The sequence below is a fragment of the Varroa destructor genome, unplaced genomic scaffold (assembly GCF_002443255.2).
Source record: "Varroa destructor unplaced genomic scaffold, Vdes_3.0 BEIS01000001.1, whole genome shotgun sequence".
Taxonomy (NCBI): Eukaryota; Metazoa; Arthropoda; class Arachnida; order Mesostigmata; family Varroidae; genus Varroa; species Varroa destructor.
In genome coordinates, this window is record NW_019211454.1 from 42,575,224 (window position 1) to 42,596,226 (window position 21,003).

At 41.0% G+C, this 21,003-nt stretch overlaps 2 long non-coding RNA genes across 2 annotated transcripts in view; both read right to left on the minus strand.

Annotated features, from left to right (window-relative positions):
- Positions 1-20,364, minus strand: part of LOC111252642 (uncharacterized) — a 124,406-nt gene extending 104,042 nt beyond the window's left edge. Inside the window, exon 1 of the long non-coding RNA XR_015327706.1 lies at positions 19,644-20,364. This is a non-coding gene — a long non-coding RNA (uncharacterized LOC111252642). The remainder of the gene's footprint in view (positions 1-19,643) is intronic.
- Positions 6,730-7,715, minus strand: LOC147758663 (uncharacterized). The gene is made up of 2 exons (XR_015318289.1): positions 7,577-7,715; positions 6,730-7,080 (listed from the first exon to the last, which is right to left on the minus strand). It is a non-coding gene; the product is annotated as an uncharacterized LOC147758663 (long non-coding RNA).
- Positions 20,365-21,003: the final 639 nt, after the last annotated feature.

Below are 21,003 nucleotides of genomic sequence, written 5' to 3' on the forward strand. Positions count from 1 at the left end.
CACGTTGGTTTCTGTTTTTTTTTCCTGAGAATGTACTTCTTTTCCCAAAGCCAGTCAGCTACCATAGCGTACGTCAGATATGCAAATGGGATGATGGGTGAAGCTGAAACAGAAGCCGCAGTAGAAACTTTTGTATAAAGGAAGGTTTATCCTAAAAGAGGCGGGGGTACGCCTGGGATAGATGAAGGCGCGTTTCATGAATCGTTCAGGACATAGCGACTTTGCGTAAAGGCCAAGCCAAAGAAATGAGGAGAAGGCTCATAGTACGTGTTGAAGGGTTGCCTTCTTTCCGGTTCGAGTAACGACCGTACGGAGAATACCAGCAACACCAAATATCGCTGCAGCCATCAGGACGACACGAGGCCATGGAAAATAACGAAGTAGAGATTATGAAGCGTGCGACATTGGTAGGTACACTGACCCCTTATCTTTCCATCTAGTACTTCTCTTTCAATAAATAGCTTCATTTCCTTTACTCTGTTTCACCCTTCTTGTCGGTACACTTGCCGTATCAAGCAGATGCTTCAATTATAAGCCAAACCAAATGTACTGCTGTGGTTCCGCCGTTGGTGATGATTTTCTCGTGTCTTGAAAAACCTATCCGGGAAAATAATCTATGTAACTGTATGCGAGGTGCCTACTCTAGCACTGCATAGGGTCATGGAATGTTCAAGCCGCAGCAGGAACATATTTTACTTATCGTATATCTTGCGCGCAATGAAAGAAAGTAACGCAGCTGGCGGAGAGGCTAACAGAAGCTGTGATTTCGCACGTACATTCTTATCATGTTAAAATGAAAGCGATATCATTTTACGTCTAGACGTTCGATAGAATTCGTTCTAAAATGTTAAAAATATTCTAATAACATTATATATGTTTTGAGCTTTGAAATGCGCATCCATCTTGCGCCTTGTTAGATTATTTGTGTTATCTATTATACCGATATCATTCGATCACTACAGCGTTTTATCCTGAAGCCACGCATAATGCCGAATAATTCTGCACTGATATAAATAGGCCGCAATAAATATTCGGGTAAGACTGTTCTATTTGTCATTTGTCATGTAATAACGTTTAGTAGTAATATAGAACTTTTAGAGCTTAAGTTCATCAGCCTGTGATCAAAACTTCACTTGTCCTTAGCTCGTTACGGTAGCTGCTTAATAGATTCACGTCGTTCTTTACTGGCAGGGTCAAATTTTGATAGCTAATTGCCAACCGCGTTTAGCTTCCATAGCTCAAAAACTGTGTCTCGTGACAAATCTAACGCAGAGTTTTATCGCATTTCATAATACTGTTCATCGATGATCCTAATCATGTTTTTGGCAGTGCGAGGACTTAGCTTGTATATTATACAAAGTGTTCACTTAACACTCTAACAAAAAACCTTCTAATCTTTAGTGCAGAGAACGAATCTACATTTAGGGAAAACGCTGATAGCTAATGTACTATAATGCCCATATACCAGTAAATTGCGTGAAATACTATTACTTTCAATGTAATTTAACGTACAGATAACCGATATAGTGCATTGTCGATCAGTCGCCTCTACCAGTCGTTTACTCTATGATTATGACTGTATATTTACTCCATTGTCGACCATTACTTCCCGCCTAATCACCCGTCTCATGTTGTAGCTCCGGCTTCGCCGATCTGCTCGTCGTTCCAAGACGAATACAAGTAGCAGCGCTGTACATCAGAAGTAGAAAAAAACGAAAGAGGGTTATAGTCGACCTCTCATCCACTCGGCCAGACCATTTGTGCCTTTGTGGACCATTGTTTGGCAGCGTGTGCTGCTAGCTGTTTTCCGATGCAAACTGCTGACTCTTGCTCAAATGAACGATGAACTGAATGGTAACGGAGGACGTTCAGTCCATTTTTTCCCGGTTTCTTTCTCGCTCGATTATCCTGTCTCTACTGCGCTCTGGGCACTCGCACAGCAAACAGAAGAACGTGCGCATCAATACACATTACACTCGCACACAGAAGAGACCTTCCATAGGACGAGCAAACATCCACCGACTGTGCCGGCCTGGATGCACCTTTCCCCCGCTTACCCCATGGGGAGAAACTCACCCGCCTGTTGTAGACAGTCCCTTTGAAATGCAATTCTCCTCTCTTACCCGAGCTTCTAAACTTACTACCATGTTATCCCCTGTCCTCGAGATTTCCCTTCCCCCAACAGCTCCACTCGCAAAACAGAAGGGATCCTTCTTCCCCAAAGACTATTCCATCCTCCACCACTCGTTCGTCCTCGTCTTCGTCATCATGCTGCTACAGTCGCGGTGTCTGCTACGACTACAGTTACGGCTGCCATGCCGCGCTGCTCGCTCGTCTCCAGCCCCCTCTGCTGATCCCCTTCCCTTTGCCTGCTTTCCCTCCTTCTCTGGTTAGTCGCTTTGGCCTCGCCGGGCGGGCCTGCAGAGCTGCCAGCATCTGAGACTATGTTCTACTACTTAGGCTGCCTCACTTTTGCTCGTATTCGCATTTGCTGCTGCTTGCGCCTTCCATCGGGGCCGCCATCCTCTCCGGTGTGTTACTCTTCTCTTCGTTGTCTGCTGTTGCTGCTTCTTCCTCGTATTATTTTTCGTCTCCCCATGCTCCTTTCTCTCCATCGTTCTCTCCACTTGCGCTTAGTCGTCCTCATCCCTTCGTTCTCTTTTTTTGCTCCCTCCTTTTCGTCTCTATGACTCCAATCGTATTTCCTCCATCACTCAAAACCCCATAGGAACCGGGCGACGCTGCTCCGAAAAGTAAGACGCGAACGAAAACGAAGTAAAGTAAAGGACCCTTGGCATGCCCCAAACAATCTCTTCGCCGTATTCGTTCGCGTTCATACCAACACTGGCTAGTACCCCCTGCGAAGCCATGCAAGCACAGGAACTGTAGTTCGGTCCTCTCGATGGCGCTGGCACCGTTGCTACCGTACACAATTCGATTTCTCTGACCGAAATGATGGTGATGATGACAATGTCGATGATCTTACATCGCAGCCGCTGCCAACGCGGCCATGGTGACGGTGGCAGCTAGATGCGGTGGCTTCGGCAGCATCTATAGCAGAAGCTCTTAGAGTCACTCCAGTCATTTCTCTGCCTATTTTAGCGCTGGACGAATGGACTCATTTTGGTCCTTGCGTCGCGTGCCCACTTTTTCCCCTGCTTTTCCGTTTCTCATTTTTTGTTAGAATCCCTTCGTCGAAAGAGAAAACCCTAAAAAGGAACGCGGCAAAAAAAAGACGACCGAGCCACAAGGAGAAGCTGGTGGGCGTGGCGCACGCACGCACGCACGCACGCACGCTTACAAGTATTTGAACTCGTGGAGAGTCCTTATAGAACTCTTGGGCAGTCTTGGTCTTCTGCTTTTCATGTCAGTGAATCTGTAATACTGCTAGACTAGTCCTGGTTTGATATTACTTCACAATCATATGTCATTTCAAGTTTGAGCTTGTGCACGTTCTATTTGATGAAAGCGCTGTCACAATAAAAGGCGTACAGATATAGCGCGGACGCACAAAAGACGAATATTTGGCATCTGGTTTGGAACAGGTGATGGTCAGATTTGAATTGAATCGCTACCTTGAGACTATGGACGAGATTAGACACTGACTTCCATATAATAAGATAACTTGTGGAGTTATCACCAATAAGTGGTGCCGAATCGTGTGAACAAAAAATTACTCAGAGAGCCTGAACTGAAGTTAAAGATACGTGGCGTCATTAAAATGTTTGCTGGTTACATAATGGACTTAGTGCAACGAAACTAAGCTTCTGTGCACTGAAATAACAGAAGTAACATGCAGTATTGCTTTCTTGTAAAGAATTATTTCGAGCATTTCAAGAATTGCTGAAGTGATTATAGTCGACTTTGATATATACTAATGCCTTCAAAAATTGTCACATTATGATAACCGGATCAAGCTCTGTTATCATCTATTTTTTCCTATTTATAAATTTCTAAAAATGTCAGCATTTGGCGCCGGACGGCAGTAGTAGTCCGGGGAAAATATCCTTAGCCACCTCAAAGATTAAAAATTACGAAAGAGATTAGAAAGACGTTAGAAGTTACGTTATACAAGCAATACTGTGATGCACTCACTCAAACAAATAGTTTGTATACATTTTACGATAAAGGCTAGCAGTCAGTCAGTCCTAGGGGGCATTAGATTTGGTAGGCCGAATAGCCAATACAGCACGCCACTTGTTCCAACACAGCTGTACCCGCTAATCTAGCTGGATGTGTTAAGGTGGCCCAGTGTTTACAGTGGCTAACTGGTGGGGACATATTGTGCAAAGGGTTCAAACTCGGCAAAAGCCCTCGTTCGTCCCGGACAGGCTGAGCCCTTTTTCACGTGAAAGCCTTATTCACCTCAAGTGATACTTGAATTATATACGCCATATTATCTAAAGACGGAGGTTTTGCCTCTCAGCTTAGCTTGACGCTACGTTCAACAGGCAGTTGATGTGTCTGTTTTCTGTTGGTAGCACCATACCATGCTTTAATTCAAGTGGTTCTGTTGTCATTGATAATCAAATTAATATGCATACAGCCGAGCTTTTCGCCATGTATCTCTACCAGACGAACTCTGCTATAATCAGCGATTTAGAAACATAAATTATTAGGGGTCACGTAAACGCGAACATTCTTTACAAGTATGTATTGGGAAAAAATACCTCGAATCTCGTATATAAATATATAACTACTATGCACTCTCTGAGGAACAATCTCGCACCATAAATGTTTGCTGTCTTTTTATAGACAGAGCAGAATATCCATTCTAAATATAAAATTCAGCAACCGAACTGACCGTTATAATGTTACTTCGAATTTCGGATCAGAGCAATTAAATGAGCTAAAAATCAGTGCTTTTCATTCGCATAATACTGACTGCAATTTTTCAACGATCAGAGGATCAGTAACTCTATCGCACGCTGTTTTCAGTGACCTTTAGTTATGCATCTAACGGCTAGGATTGGCGTAAAGAAATCCGCAGACGTCGCACCTTTCGCTGTTTGACAATATTTCGTTCAAGCACTACATAACCTTGGAAGAAGCTTATGTTAGTGTGTCACAATAAGTAAAAGAATAGTACAAATATGCCGTAGTTAAAATTGCCACGAAATCGTTAAGGTTTTAATTTCAAAAGGATTCGCATAGCCACCAGGAACGACCTACAAAGTGTGCTAAGCGAAATATGACATAAATTGAGAATCTGATAGAAAAATAAACTATGATTTGGCGTGTCATTGCTTTAAATTGTGACTGGCCATAACGAACTTCAACATTAGGCATTTTTTCAAAAAAAGGTACATTGTTTCGGACCTGTGCCTAAGAGAATGTGATCATTATAAGCCTGTCACTAAATGGTGCAAAAGCAATGCTGTTATAGCAAAAATAAAAAAAAGCGTTGGTTTAAATCCCTTTTATTGAACGTCTGTTTTTTCACGATACTGTGCTATATTTTATATCGGATAGGCCTTTAAAGGTCGTGCAAAGACCGGATCCGCAGGTATTGCACTTTGTGATTGGTACAGTCGCAGATATCTTACTTTGCCCATTGGACGTTAGCACACTAGGATACCGGTATTTCATAGCACCAGAAGGAAGCACGTGCGATCATCTACGAAGAATAATCATTAACGTTTCTCGATATTTACCATGTTGCTTGAATATTTAGCGCAACAGGTACGTTGAACTATCCTACGAATCCCACAGATCAGTACGATCTTTATAGTGCGTAATAAATAACCCTTTTTCTACTTATACCTCTAACTTACATGTACCTTCATAGATATGGCTTCCAGCAGAGAACGAACAGTGTGTCTATGATCGACCTCGAAGCTCGACGATAACATGTCCCTAAGATTAATAGATTAGATATAACCGAAAAACCACACGCATGCTCTACGGCAAAACCAATCAAGAACGATGGTCGTTACCAAGGGTGAATCTTCAAAGAAACCAATCTTGGAAAAACAGAATTCTAAATGGATTAAATGGCACAGCTGTACAAACGGGTCAGAAAATACGATCTGGAGAATAACCGTAACTGTCAAATATTCGCAGCGGAATAAGAAATTGCCGACCATAGGAGGACCATAACCCCGAACATGGCAAGGAGCTAACAAATTCAATGTAAGAAAAATACCTTTTAAAAACCGCTGGCAAGCAAAACTGACAAAGTTCTTTAAATGCACATAACCTAGTTAGACAAAATGTACTTTACAGCCTGATAGATATGCATCCTCAGACCTATGTCTCTCTATGAGAAAGCGTAGGTTTTTAATGTTTTAGTGTAAGGTATCTTTAAGTTGCAGATAAGACAGAGTACTAACTTGGAGAACTTGAAAAATGCTTTGTAAAATCAAATGTAATATTAATCCCTAACTAAGTAATATTAAGGTTGCCTAACTAAGCTCCTAGACGTAACAGACTTGGGCACTGGCAGGACATGTTACGATTGCCTTATTGTTTGGATTGTTATGATTGCAAAAAAAAGTTAGTACAACTACAGATGACATCAATTTTTTTTCCCGATTAAATAATAATTTTTACAAAATGTTTGCGAATCATGTCCAGTGTAGCAATGCCCATTGAATTGGAGGTTGTATTTTGACTAGTTCAGTCAGCGATGATTTTGGGGTATGAGGCTAAAACGATCCAAAATCACAATTTTGTTCAGGTAACGAATTATCCGATTGATTCCAGTGCTAGCAAATGAACGACGATACATTTCATTTCGAGATTTTTATTTAATTTTCCGCAAAAACGCCACCACAAGAAATGTGCGATATAACTAAAGCAAAGCGTTTAGTCGAGGGAGCATCATAAAATGTTAATGATGGCAAAATCAGGTCGCTCTATTGTTCATTTTGTCGTTCGTCTTACTGGGCTGAGAGTTTTCCGGTGTTCCATCATTACCCTCAGTAAATTACGAGTTCCACGAACGCTCTTCTGCTTTCCGTTGTACTTCCTTTTTTCATGGTCCTATGCCGCTTCTAAAGAGGCCTTTTGCGGGCCCGGCTGCTAAGCCTGCGTTCTCACACAACCAAAAAATCTTATCTTGACGTAAGTAATCGTGACCTGAAGAAATTGAAGAAAATGAAATCTGTTGCGCTAATTAAGAATCTAAAAAGCTCAACGGCGTCAATGCGACGCTTCAAAAACATGAGTTTTAGACACCTACTTGGCCCAACAGAATGAATCTTACGAAGGGATAAATGTATTGATCGGTGTTGTTCGACACCTTGCGTGTGGTGACATTGTGATATCAAGACAGTGTAAATGACGCCATATTTGCAAGTACTACGTAGTAATTTTATATAGGGAGGAAGTGCGTGCGTCAATATACTGAAAAAGAAATTTCGGTGATTTGACAGGTATTTGCGTGCCTAATAACTACGAGACTACAAAGATTCTATAAGAAACTATAAAGATTCTTGATCCATTAACTAGAGATTGCGTTGAAAAATTTTTGAAAGCTAGCGAAAAATAGTGAAATTATTGTCGGACATTAAAGTACTTCGTTTACTAGAGAATTTTGTTTGCTCTCGGAGAAAAATCAATAGTTCACACTTACTTTGTAACATCTTCTATTCTTATGGAAAATATTAGTACATCATCATTGGCATCACTATGGGCTTATAGCAAAACCTCTAGAGTTTTGGGCTTAAATGCCAACTGGCTCAGCCTAGAACACTGATACAATTTAGTCAAAGAAAATAAAGCAGGTTTCACACCTATTCGATACCTTAATTCCCTCCTTCCTGCCTCTCGAACTGCTTATACACTGCTCGAACTGCTGGTATTCGCTGCTGGAAATACGTTCTTGATGAGTTCCAGCAAGACGTAGAACGCTTGTATTTTTGTTATGATAACGATGAAAATCACTAGCTAGCTACCGACTGATGCTCAGCAGCGCCGCTGAGCTTCACCCATTGCCAGCACTGGATCACATTGAAACGACCTTACATATATGGGTATTTAAGACAAGTAGTCCATAATATATATGTTGCATTTGATAAATGTGTTGTTTTTGCATGGTAAATTAAAAAAAAACCCTTGAATAGTCCGACTACAGTTCAGCCTAAAGCTAATAAACATTACAGCGGTACAAGAAATGTATCATTTCACTTTATTTAACATATTAGACATCTTACGTGATTGAGAGAAACGTATCTATACTTAAAATTGAACTGCAGGGTTGTTATGTTTGCGACACAACGTATGAAAGTGGCGTTGGCGGTTAAGGTAAGGCAGCTGAGCACATAATGCACACAATTATGAGAAAAGAAATGAATTTTCTTTAGGAGACCATTTATAACTTTTACAGTAATTATTTATTCCTTACGTACGTCAAAGAAGAACAAATCCTACGCTTTCAGCAAATTCAGGATTTGCACCATCAAGACTAGTACAAAACGTATGATAAACGAATATGTTGTTCTATTTGTTCATTTCTACATGGCTTTAAGACGGATGTGATAATGATAATATTATTGAGTAAACATTTACGTAAAAATACTACGATGGGCTGATTTATTTATTTATTCTACAGACTCACGAACAGTGACGCGCATATGTCTATACAACGTTCGCCTTTTGTTGTATTTTTCTTTTTCACGGTATGGTAATGCATCATCAGTGGATCATAGCAACGTTGCCCCGCGCCATATAGCACCTAAGTTAATGGGCCGCCTTGCTCAGCGGATATTTTGCATATCAGACCATATAGTTCGTAGAACCCGTTTTTCTCCCCAGATGGCGGCGTGACCCATCCTATCTGATAATGTCAGCCTCCGCAAAAGTGTTTACCCAGGGCTCCAGCATTACGCTATAATACAACAAACATGTTCCATTGTTTTTACCTCCATCCCATACTTGGCAACGAATTTTTGTGCATCGGATTCAAAATGTCAACGGAATCGTCTGGCATTTAAGATCGTTGTTCGTGCCCGAAAGGAGCTTTTATTGACGTTACTGTAGGTGCGCGCCAGTCCGGTCCTCAAATTTACGTTACTGCCATCGCTTCTTCTCAACCTCATATCGCCTGGCCCACAGTCTGTCGCTACTTTTGATACTTGCTGTCTGATGGTTGCATTCTATTAGTTTATACACAACCCTTTGTTACCGCCCAAACCTATATTTATTCACGTATGTACATCTCCTTCAATTTTCTGGTTTTTGTCAAGTCAGCTCGATTTACTCCTAGAAGTTTTCATTATAGTCAGTAAAGCCTTTAGACCCTGCGGTCATACTGCCAAAGAATATTTTGCGTTCCCCCGTTTTTTAAAGCTGCTTTAATATCATTTATTATTTGCTAGTTTTGATGCGATGAAATATCTTGATATCGTTTGAGTTAACTTATCGTATTTTATTGGTCTCTTTTAAGAACCTTTCCGGTCATTTTCAGCATCGTTGTTCCCGCTATGCTAAGGTAAGTGCAGATGTTATCTTCTGTTACTCGCAAATGGAATCTGAAGGATTTTTCCCTAGCAGACGACTCTCGGCCAGGAATGCTTCGATTCAGAAATTCCGCGGCGACGTCTCGGGCCAACTGGGTCGAAGTATCTCAATATTCACAGATATCCGACGAATGCATTAAGCCAACAAAACGAACGCTTATTTTTGCCTCTCTCACACACTTGATTCTAAATACACCTTGTCTCTTGGCTGTTCGATATTATAGCTTGAGCCCTAAGTTGTTTGTCCCAAACGTTTGATGTAAGGACGTCCAGGGTGGCTACCAAAGCTTTTGCTTGGGGCAGCAAAAGCTCGTGGAAGCTACTATTTTTCCGTCGCTGTTCCACACTGCCATCCTTATGTGCAATTTTGATAATCGTACAGCCATTGATCTGCCATGATTTTTATAAACCGTTTATGCCCAGGGCGCATAAAGATTCTCGTCTGTTTGTCATGGTCGCCTAGAACTTTACGTTATGAAAAAATCATGCACCAGAACGAGCATCGCAGATATGCGCATTCTTAATATTCGGTTTTGTTTCTTGGTTTGTACTAGCACTCTTACGATGTGTTTGTCTCGTGTTTAAGCATTTGTTTAGTCTTATTTTTCGTCTGTTAGACACAATCTTGTCTCCGACATCTTCTCTTTTGTTGAAATGAATTTTTGCTTTATAATAGCCTTTCCTGCTGATTCTTTTTCCATCATCGCATCATCCCCGACGCCCTCTCGCCACTCCGCCCTCGCACTCTTCAGAGCCGCCACTTTTTACTTCCCTTCTTCCTAAGTTTGCCCTTTTCTAAGGGAGAACGCCCTAAAGATGATAAGCTGCCATAGAGCCAGCACTTTTAGCTAGTCTTTCTTAGTTCAAGTCAAGCGGAAGGCTTGCACGCTCAGAATAACAGCGCCGCTTTGGTCGGCAACAACGACGGCAGGCACATCAACAACGACTTCTACGACGGCCATAAGACCCGGTCCGTCCCACGACCGTCAACTTGTTCTCCTTTCTCTTCTTTCAGCCAAGCCAGCGGCGGCTTCTTATTGTTGTGCGTACGTTTCAAACTGTTGTGTCATTTTTAATTCTGTGACATGTTCCACGTCGGCCTTATCCCATTTTGCATCCACCCCCTTTCTCTGCTCCTTCTCGTTCGTCCTCTTCCATCCTCTTATCTTTCCAATAGCGTTTAACGTTATCCGCGCTTCCGTTACATTTTATTGAGCGTCTCTTGTTCCTCTGAGCGTTCCCTGTATTCGGCGTTTTTTTCAGTACTAGCGGCGGGTGCACTATGAGTAAGCCGGTAAATCTGTTGGCTGCAACCTCATAGCCTCTGCGAGACACAGCACGTCTGTTCTCTGTAGCTTCCACGTTGCGGAAAAGAACACTATCATTTTCGTTGTCGTCGTTATCGTCAACGCTGCCGTTGTTGACGTAATCGTCAATATAAAACTGGAGGAGACATCATGGCAGCAGCCAACATGATCTGAGTTTGAAGAGTCACCCTCACTTGACGCTACTAGTACTGCTACAGTGCTCGCTACGATTTGCGAGGAACAAATGAAGTAAGAGGTGGGGCTTTTGTCAAAGGTGACAAAAACAAAAAAAATGCGGGCATCGTCAGCTTTGTGCTTTGTCGTTGTCGACCAGAACAACCGCGCCGGCAATATCGATGATGATGCTGATGATGTCTGGGCCATAGCAGATGCTTCTTCTAATTCTTTTGTTCAACGCTTTATCTCTAGCCCACTTTTTTAGTGTTTTCCACACAACTATACGAAAAGGGAAAGGGGTAGCGTTCTGGGTCTGGCCGAAACTTTGCCGCTGCCTTTCGAAAAGAAGTTTCTCTGACTCCTGAATCAGAACTAAAGACAAGCAGCGACCCTAACAGCGGCAACGGGTTTCTCGTTCGTCTTTAAATCCTTCGAACATCCCAAAGCGAAGGGGGTAAGAAAAGACAAGGATAGAGAGATAAAAATTAGCATCTGTTTTAGACGCGTTCAGAACTCTTTCAGCGATAGCCCCTTTGATAGTGATAACTACAGTTCCTTTGTGTTGTAGAGAAGAACGAAACCGGCTAGATTTAATAAGATTTGTGTTGAGTTAGTGACCTTGTGTGATCTGAGAGAGCAGTACTCCAATCGCAATCGGTGATATTACCTGTGGGTACTCGTTAAAATTCAAGCCATCTCTCTAGATTCATAGTTAATAACCATCAATACCTGGCTTGTGATCTGCTATTGGGAGAAAGTTTGTTCCTCTTTATATATATATATAACGTTTGCACAATATTTCTCTAGACAATGTTTCTCGGTAATTGGCAACAGGGCGTATTGTAAATCTTATGATTAGTTTTCTCTGTCACTGGTACATACCGGTTCGTACAAAGGTAACGTAGTTTATTTTACGAGACGCACCGTCAAAAAGCTCATGACAATAAATTGGTACGTTTTACAATACGCTTTCTTCTGTAGATAGTTGGTAAGGCTTTAAGATCATACTAGCATGTACTAAATAGCTTTAAATAAAAAAAAAAAAAAAAAAAAAAAAACGTTTGACAAGGTTAATTGTAATGTTGTCTAACGTAAAGATACTTCGATTTCTTGGAAACAATTATCAAGGCCGTCGATGATCTCACATGTGCCCATTCGGCCAAAGTCAGCGAAGCAGAGTGCGCTGATATAGCGCATGAAGCAATACACGTTACCTAATTGTGGCCATATTTGGAGGCTTCTTGCGGCGTGATAGCAGCAAGCCTTTTATCTAATCTAGGTAGTTTCAGCGTATAATATAAGCAAAGATGGATATTTCATAAATTCGTTGGGTTGTTTTGTATGTCTGAGGCTGCCCGGCCATTAGCAACAACTTACCACCGGTCACTGATAAACGTAACATGAGTCAAATACGCTGATGCGGAGTTCTATCTTCTAAACGATGTTAAACCATAATAGATATGGTAGATCAATTTACCATTGCGTTTTATGATATTTAACAATGTGTTGTCATTATGTTGTTTGCATTACGACTGTTTTGCCGGTTCGGGTTTTAAAGTCGGTGTAGACATTCTTAAACATACGATAGTTTTCACACTGACTTCATAAAATAATAACCGCATTTGAGATAACGTTAGCCGTTATATGAGAAAATACGCTAAATCATTTGTCAAAATTTGAAATCTGCCAAAAAAAAAGAAGACATTTTAGAAAAGTGAGTAAAGTTCATTGCAAAAAGCAGAAAGACCTTAATATGTATAGGTAGCTTAACTATCTTGTTTTTCATTTAGTACTTTGTTTTACGTTGCTTGTACTCTTGGTTGTATTTATATTGTCGAAAACAAATTTGGCCACTTTCAAACCAGAATTGAAATAAATATTTTTCTATGCTATGCTAGTTTACGATGTTATGCCATTATTCTGGTAACACCATAATCTCTTCACTGTAGAACTTTTAGGGTTTTGGGCGAAAAAAATTGTGATCAGTGGTTTTTGCATCTTTTCAGAAGTCAGAGCAGACGATAGCCTGATGGTGCAAGATGCAGGTTATAGGGCAGAATATTAAAACGTCCCATTCAGCTTCCTTATTAATTTTTGCAAAGTAGCTAAAGATGCATGCGGTCTGACACCGTCATGATGGAACACGACGCCCTTCCTATTCACTGATTGCGATCAGTTTTTTCGGCTTGTTGTAATCTTCTTAATCGTTGACAGTAGAAGTCTGAATAAATCGCTTTGCTAAACGGCAGGTACTAATAGGCCACGTTTAATTTACTGATCTCAGCAAACATATAGCATGGCCTTTTTTTGGCATTCGGGACTTTATCATCGATTGTCAAGCACATTTTGTTCATTTTTTTGTATTGTCTGCATTTTATTCATTGCCACTTATATATTATATTCCCATCAGAATCCACCTCATCACAATCATCCTTGATTAATTACTTAAAGCAAACTTCAATTTTGTTGCGTTTCTATAGAATTCCATCAAGCTCTATTGCGTCAATTTATGTGACCCATAATCGTAGAGCTTTTTCTAGGACTAGGTTTCTCAAATAGCTTAGAACAATTTGGTGGTAATAATGGCGATGGCCATCTGGGTGTCGGTCTTACTCAACCTTCGCAATAATTTTATCAACTTTTTTTCGTAACTACTAGACCATTACGAGGAGCCTGTTTCACACAAAATTCTCCGGAACGAACGCGATAGAAGTGTCGGTTAGAAGTAGGACAGCAAGGCCGTTTCCTCTGATGATGCAATTTGATTATAAATAGCAAACATCTTTTTATGAGCCTGAGCAGCATTTCTGCCTTTATCGTAATAAGACTATAGATTATACCGAACACTCCTTTCTAAAGCGCCCTATCTTATGTTTGACTCAAAGCAATGTTGCTGCCAAATCTCAGTTTTTAACCTGACGTGACTAATGTTGTCTAAGATACGTGACTTTAAAACCACCTATTTTTCAGCCATTCAAAACGTTACCCCTACATCGTCACAGGGACACTATTTAGCAATTTGTCCTTATCAATAAATTACCTTGTTGTTTTATGAAATAGTACAGTAGGCTAAGAGCATATTTGTAGATTCGGCCTAAATTAGGGTCAACAGCCAACATGCTTGCAGGTCTCAGTCGAACCGTTTTAGCTGTATTAAAAATGATAAAAAAAAAAAGGCCAAATAAATGCATTTTTCTCTTACTAGAAATGAAACATTCTTTTCGATGACTTCTTAGCTGGAGTAAGGTTAAATAAGGTAAATACAGTGCTGTCCAATATGTTGTTATACGTGTTAGGAACAGGTTTAAAAAATGAACGTAGTCCGCTAAATCATAAAGAATTCTGTCTTGCGTATGTTAACCGTCTATAAATTAAAACATTCTATCTCTGGAACGATCTATCCCCTGGACGTCTGAATGGATCCCAATAGAGGATCAAACCTAAAAATCAATACAAAGCTTCTCTCGCGTCTTTCAAGTATTAAGCTTATTGTTCAATTCTCTCACTCGTCACACATATATACTACACATCCGACACTGGTCTAGAGTCAATTTACAAGCAACTAATTTTTTACTCAGCTTCCTATTCTCCGAAATTCCAATCTTAAATAACCGATACCTTTAGACAATTAGCTCTTCTTTCGTGAAAAGCATCTTCTATTGCTGCAATGCGCCCTTGCTCTTCGGGTTCCGACATCTGGTCACCTACTCGCTGTCCTTTAGCACTTCAATATTCGCCCTTAAAACGTCTGCATCAAGACTTCTTTACCTAATGTCTTCATCAATTTTCGATGGATTTTCGCAACACTGTAGTCTTCGGGGAGTGATAACTTGAGTACTCAGGGTCCAAGATTTCCAAGACTACAGGGTGTTTTTCCTTCTAAGCTATTCCTCCGAAGCGAACTCAATCGATTTTCAGTCACAAGTTTCTTGAAATCAGTCATATTTATTAGGCAAATTTGGCCTACTAGCACATTCAAAGCTTATTTAATTTTAGAGTGTCCGATTCGCTTGTAACGGCCTAGCATGTATAAAGTACAGTTAAAATTTGTTACTTTTGTTGTTATTATGATAGATATTCAATGATTCAGCATGTTCTCTTTAATTCCACGTACAAAATGTGGTAGTTTGACTGCCGTATTAGAAGCACACAATGGTCATATAACAGGTAGTGCCATAAGTGAAATAAGAAAACTTGGCAAGTTTTACGGGAAGTTGTACTTGATTTCGACGTTACCTCAAAGCTGATGACAAACTAGAAAAAGCAAGAGGCTCAAAACCGCACGCTCCTTTCCCACTCCTTACCTTCGTAACCATTTTTCTGGCTTTTTTCGTATATAGTAATCGAAGCCAAATTATAGTGGCAAGTGATTTCTTCCATCTTAAAATATGAAGATAAGAAGATTTTCGTCGTTGTGAAGTATTTCTGTTCTCACAATAATAAAATGGTCAAAATCGTGTCCTACTACACATGTAACATAACAACCAAGCTCTCAAAGATGAAAAAAATCACGATTAGAATAATCTAGAAATAACAACGAAAAATTAACCAAAAATGTTTCGATAGTAAAGCACCATTGGCAAAAGATTGCAGCTAAGTTCCTTAGGACTTATACTATTGAGTGAAAGTTGCTAATCAAGTGTCTTTGACGTTGGTATTTTTTTGCTCATTGTAAAAAGAAAGTGCCCAGCAATGAACTCTTACATATGATTTATAATAACTCCGTCCCTGTCGTTGTTTTTAGATAGAAAATTTTTTCCCGTTGCTTTTCGTTCTCTGTAAAAAAAGGTCGTTACTGTAGAGTTAATTATAAAAATGATAACTTTTTTGTGATAAACATTTGTGATCGCTATGTGCCATCTGTGTAACTGACTGATGATCGTGCTACCATTGGTATCATCACCGTCATCTGTTATGATATGAATTATTTACTCATTGATTCGCTTCATCGAGCTTGACGATCATGGTTCTAGTAACATTATAGCTCCCCTATTTCGCACACAAAGTCCCTATATGTATTATGATACAGATAGCTATGCAATGATAAGCTAAGCAATCGGGTGAAGATTCTTTAAAGAACTATATGTGTAGATCGGAATAGGCGCTTTATTTAGGGAAGTTTAGCATGGCGAAAGCAGTTATGTTGTTTAGGCAATACATTTAGTGGAGGCCCGTACTACTGAATGACATTTTGGCTATGGAGGAAACTTATTATATTGTTATATAGAGGATTAGCAAATGTCACAGAACTTTTTTTCGCTATAATTAGACTCTACGCCGTTCAAAGTTCAGTTTTTACCCTAATAAAGATAATTTTTACAGCAGTTTCAGTCTAAATGTTTGTAGCGTACCCTCTGGCACTGAGGCCGTTAGGTACCATCTCAACCATATGTCTACAGGTGTATCAAGGAAACAAATTAATCACAGCTCTATCACGACGACTGAACAATTGTCTAGCCCTGGCTTCACATACTCGCACTGTACATATTGCCCAGCCAATCCATATGGGACAATCTGCATGAAATCAGCTTGACGTAAAACGCTGCTGTCTGGTCATATTGCCAGTTTTCATAGTCGATGCCAGTTGATACAGCCAACACATCCGTTTAGCAGTCAGTTGTCTTCATATTGGCCATATTTGCATGGCGCTATTGGTATATGGAATTACGTACGTATACTCTCGGTTAGGAAATCTTTTATCTTGAACGTTTCTTTTACTATACAACTAGCCCTGGCTTAGATACTCTGTGCCCAGCTCTCTGAGGCATCCGTCGACTACACGCGGATAGTGAACTATAATAACGGACCATGTCTCCTTTCTTGTTCGCTACGAAAGCGGTAAATGTCCCGCAAGTCGTGATGTGTTAACACGACAGCGTTAAATTCCGCCACAGAAACTTACCTCTGAGATGCGGGTAGCATCACTCACCTCTTCTCTATTTCTAGCTGAACATATACAAAGCACTCCGGGCATTCTTTCTCACCATTCTTTGCACAGAGGTTACATTGTTGAATCTGCTCTCTCAGCCGAGGTCTTACTTGTCACCACGTCTGCAATGCTGTTTCTGCCAACCTTCGTCACCTCATCTGTTCGTAGCTCACTCAGTTCTGTTGCCGTAGGGTAATCCCTCGACCTCTTTGAGTTCTCTAGCCTTCCTCTCTATTTTTCATGAATAATTCATCAATCAACAAACCCACTTAGCTGCCACTCCGATTCCACCACAGTATGCAGATCTCTTTGGTTAGGGGCTAAACCCTTCTCTCAATTAGCTTCTGGCTCTAACACGCGTTTTTCCCTCGAGAGCAACGCAAACGGTACACAGAAGACTATGTTATGGCATTACGGGATCACCTGGCGTCATGAACTTTACTCTGTCATGTTTATAACCTACGAAATGGTAAATTTCTTTCACTCCCAAAACCTATAGCCGGCCGATGGGAAACACCAGTGATGACGCTCGATCAGGTTAGTGTAATAAGTGCCCAAAGTGACGATTATCACAATTTCGAAACTGGGAACTTGCTGCTTTAGCAGGCTAAATGAACGCGTCCCACGAATAGAAATCTATAGCGTTATACATATTTCTATATACATATAGCCTACCATAATTTGGTCGGGAAGGCGTTGTTAGTCTGTTTAGCGATTTAGGGTCTGTGCATACATGCAAATCCAGTGCAATATGGCGTCGTGATTAGACGATCTTGCTACCTAGATTGTTCATTACGATTTTAAAGGTACAGAAGAGTGAGTTCACTCAGGTTTATGTTAACAAGTCGCATATGTTCAATGAGAAATCACGTAGAAGAAGACGTGGGTGGGCGGGTTGTGAAGCAGCTAGACGAAAACCAAATGAAGCAGCTAGGTGAAGACATTGAAATACAGGAGTGCAATTTAAGCTGGCACACAAGTAGTTTTCGAATATTTTGTTTTTAATGAAAAAAGAAAACACTTTTTAGGAAGATGAACACCCATGTGCACGTTGAGCCACACATCACTTGAGCCGTTTCAAAGTGTCCCACCCATTCAGACCGGTTCGGTACCTCAGCAAACCCTGAACCTCTTGAGAGTTACACAGATGACTTCAGTATTTTAGACTTTGAAAACACGAATGGTCTATTTAAAATGATGCAGTACAATGAAACGCTTCATTGTTCGAAGCCGTACAGGTGGGTTTAAGGCCCGCCATACAGAATATAGATGATACAAACTTTATGATATGCATGACTTAGTTTTACATTAATACTGAGCTCTGATAGGTTTTAGTATATTAGGTAACGTACACATTGTACTACTAAGTACAACATTTCATGGAAAAAACATTTTCAATGCAAAGATGACTGCATTTCTGATGAATTTAAGCTAAACCTGGTCCGGTGATGGTTAAGGCAGTCGCAAACCTGGCATCATCGGTTAATTTCAGATAACTGGAAAATTTCAATATGGACATGTACTCAAAAAGCTATTTCGGAAGCCATACTGACGAGTAAAATATTTTCACAACAACGAGTTATAGGGAGTAATATATCAAAAATGCATCTAGAGGTTGCATGGCTACAAAGCTCAGCCCATATACTCACGCTGTATAAAACTTTAGAGCCAAAAGTTCCAAGTTACCCTTCAGGCTAAAGCTCGTCTTAAAATCTCTTTCAAGCCAGAGTATGTATAAAATTATCATTACTAGTGCGCTTTCTTTTCTTGCAGGATTTCCCATATTCTCTGCGTATACATATATGCACCTTCTCTGTCGCTAAGCGTTCCTTCAAACGATTGCCAGACTCAATTTTGTTTTACTCTTCACTGAAAAGAACGTCACGCGTCAACGTTGCACTTTTACCGCAAAGAGTATGGAACACCCAGAGCCATTTATTAGACCATTACACTCTATAGCGCATTTCATTGGCGAAAAACTGCTGACGCTCAGGTTGGCAAGCTCGACCAGGAGATTTCAATAAGAGGTCCGAATAATCTACGATTAGTGAGATCGCTGAAAGGCCCAGCAGCAATGTCGATAATGTTTATTACTATTTAAAATGTCAGTTGAGGGAAGCGATGAAGTTCCATATTGTGATCGAGGGGACGCTGTAGTAGTGCCCTTTTGAAGTGTACTCAAGGTATATAAATATAACCATCAGTTCAACTTAACGCTAGTTGAATTACGTATGTCAATTGACATCAATAACAATCTTTATTTTTACGTCTTTGTCTACTATCATTAATATTATTATAATTGTAGATGCATGCCATGCACGAACAATAATGCGTTCTGTTCGTGCAGCTGATGCGCTAATTTGCACTGCACGTGTTTCATGATAACTTGTCAATATTTGTTTTGTCATAATTTTGTATATTTCGGGGGTCACTAACTTCATGCACTTGTGTTGTATTTGATAAAGCAATAAAGTCTTCTATACAATATTTAGCATGTTTGATGGTGTACATACAAAATGATCTTGATATGTTGATACTGTATTGATTTGGTGCGATTTCCATAGGAAGTCTCAACTACGAAGTAATAGGGCAGCTAAATTGCTTAGAATACTACTCTGCGAGCTACACGCATGCGCTACTGACTGCAAATAGAACAGAAGTGTTTCCCGTATGGCGAGCGTAACGCTCGCTTATGATCAATAGTAGCCGGTACGTTGTCTAAAGTACTCTCTCGCAAGTTCGTTCAATGAGTTATATTTGAGTACTTACTGCATCCATCGTCAGAGCCTCGCGTAGTGGAATAGCTCACCAACAGCAAACAAATTTCGACGTATATACACATGTACAGCTACACGTGGTTCGACGACACGTCGAAGTGCCACGATGCTATTCCCGGGCGACTGCAAATAACTGCTAATGCACACCTTACATACGTTATCTCCGATTGTCACAACTGCCCCATTTAGTCACACATGTATACCGAAGCGGCACACTCAATTCCGCACACAATCATTCATCTATTCGTTCACCTCTTTCATTGTATCTGTATGCGCGTTCGTCCCTGAATCGCCGACTGCGGCTCCATGGATGAACCTTGTTAACGGCCCTAGCGAATTTTGCTTTCTGCACTTGCTTATGCACTATGCCCCTGCGATCGTCTATCTCATTGCCTTTCACGTCCGCTTAAACTCGTCGCAGCAGTAACACCGACATTAGCGGCAGCGGCAGCGGCAGTCGCAGTTTGTTTGTATGTGTCAAACACACGCTAACATGTTTACAAAACGAGCGATCGGCCCAATCGCTTCGGCATGAAACGCTTCCACCAATCTACCCCCTATAGTACTGTTTCTGCTCCTGCCGCTATTGCCCTTACCACCACTTTCTGCTCTGATCCGCAAACGAATGGTAGTAGTATTGACACCAGCAATAGCAGGCAAAAGGGTAGTATCACGACAGACTGAAATGAAACAACTAAAACGAAAACCGAGTGCACTGGCTGTTGTTGACTCGATTCGCGGGCGGAGTAGATTCGAGGGTGTTAGTAACGGGCGGAAGGAGACTACTTTCCGAGGGGTTTCCCACAAGGGTACCGTTAGTAATGCCAAGATCAGAGGTTTGCAGGGTAGACGTTGCGGGTCGGACCAGTGAGCCAACAACTCGCCCGCGTTTCTGTCGCTGCGCTGCCGCTCTGCACGGCAGACAGCACACACCCCACTCATGGGGAGAACTACGACTGACTCGAATTAGTCGGGAATCCTATTCTGTGAGCGGCCATGCCGTAAACTAAATGTTGAAGGTGCACATTGACCGTAAAGGGTGTCTGAGCCATGCGGGTGGACGGGAAAATTCAAACAGGGAGGTCTTCAAGCTGTGGTATAGGGCGACCAGTTGATGGTTTAGTAATACGGGATCTGGCAATAGCGGGACGTGCTTATCAGAAAAGCGCTGAGCAAATAAACTCCATCAAGGTTGCCTCACGCAACGCGGATCGACCTCAACCGCCACGCTGATCGATACCCTGTTCTGTCCGAGCTTGATGTCGATGCCGAGCAAGCCTTTTCCATTTAGATCATTGTGCCCCACTGTATAGCTGACAAACACAACGCGATTCTCAGCTTATTGTAATTAA